Raw genomic sequence first — 1,846 nt, forward strand, 5'->3', positions numbered from 1 at the left:
AGAAAGGATGAATATATTTCATTTCATGTATCAACATGGATGGGACTGGAGGGGATTATACTGAGTGAAATAAGTCAAGTAGAGTCAACTATCATATGGTTTCACTTACATGTGGAGCATAAGGAATAACACAGAGGAAATTGGGTGAAGGACAGGAGAGGTGAGTTGGGGGAAATCAGAGGGGGAGATGAACCATAAGGAACTAGGGACTCTGAGAAACAAACTGGGTTTTGAAGGGGAGGGGTTGGGGGTTGGGAGGACTTGGTAGTGGGTATTAAGGAGGGCACATATTGCATGGAGCACTGGGTGTGGTACATAAGCAATGAATCTTAGAACACAGAAAAAATAAAATAAAATTTAAAAAATAAATAAATACATTCCAGTTACTTAACATACAGTGTAATATTAATCTCAATATTACAAATATAGAATAGAATTTAGTGATTCAAGCCAGTGCATAAAGCAGTAGATCCAGAGATGATTCCTCTTAGGTTAGGCTGTTTTCATCCACAGCCATGTTCCAGAGGCATCAGTAGCAGTGTCTGCCCACATTTCAATACTGGCAATGAAGATTGTGCAATATTTGGTTATAGCCACTTTTTTGAAAAGGACCATAATGATGATGATGATGATGATGTGTGTGTGTGTGTGGCCTTAATCACAACATAAGCACATCGATGTGACTAAATCTAATTAAGAACTATTTTTTTGGAGTGCATTTTCAATCACCTTGATGTTTCTATTCCGGTTACAGTTTGTAACATATTACTATCTTATTCAGTACCCATCTATGATATACTCTGTGATACTAGACATGATTTTTTAGTTCCTAAAAGTGCTTTTCTTCAACAAAATTTTAATTACTAATTTAGGAAAATCAGCTTTGGAAAAAAAACCTCAAAACATGTGTAGAAGTAAATTTTATTATACATTTGTAAATAGTACTAAGGATGATTAAGTTGATATTTCAGTGCATGTCCAACTTCCTAATGATCCATTATCTTTTAAATCATCTGCAAAGCAGCTACATATAAGAAGGTATTTTATACGTTCTCAGGTAAACAATAAATCATAATGGAAGCACATAATGTTACAATTCTAAGATGTAACTGTGAGCAGTAGAAATTAGTGTCTAGAAATCTTTGCTATTATGTCATAATTCCATTCTAAACAGAAATTGTGATCACAATTTTAAGTTATTTGAATGTAGTTCTTATTTTTTATATTTCCACATCAGAACTGAGAACTTTGAGTAAACTGAGAGACAACCTAAATCATTGTGCACACTTTTCTCTTTTGTATATAAGTTTGTTTATTATTAATTTTAGGTTATTTCTTGGCTCTTAAGATATGAAAAAGAACTAATCATTTAAGAAGATTCAAATTTTTAGAAATCATGTGTTTTGGGGGCAAATAAAATTAATGTGCAAATGTGTTTAGATAATAGAGAAATGTGAAACTCTATATCACCCTTTTTAAAAAAAATTATTAAGAAATAAAATACATTTTAGAGAAAATAATTTGGAAACAATATATGGCAAAGCTGGTTTTATACAGCTTTGAATTACAGATATTATTCTTCTATTTCCTTAAAAAAAGATTTAGATCTTAAAAGTTCACCAGATCTAGCAAGATATCAAGCAGAAGTGATAATTCATTTATTCCTTTCTTGGGTTCTTGGGTACAACAGAAAAAAGAAACAGAAAGATGAAGAAGAAGTAATGACGATGATGATAATGATTTCAATAAAAAAAATTAGAATTTAGAAACAGGATCTTACAAGCAATATAATATCGGTTGTTTATTACAAATCTAAAGAAGAGAATTGACTAAATGTATTTGATGT

This window comes from Lontra canadensis, unplaced genomic scaffold (assembly GCF_010015895.1).
Source record: "Lontra canadensis isolate GAN:19392208 unplaced genomic scaffold, GSC_riverotter_1.0 scaffold1, whole genome shotgun sequence".
In the NCBI taxonomy this organism is placed as follows: domain Eukaryota; kingdom Metazoa; phylum Chordata; class Mammalia; order Carnivora; family Mustelidae; genus Lontra; species Lontra canadensis.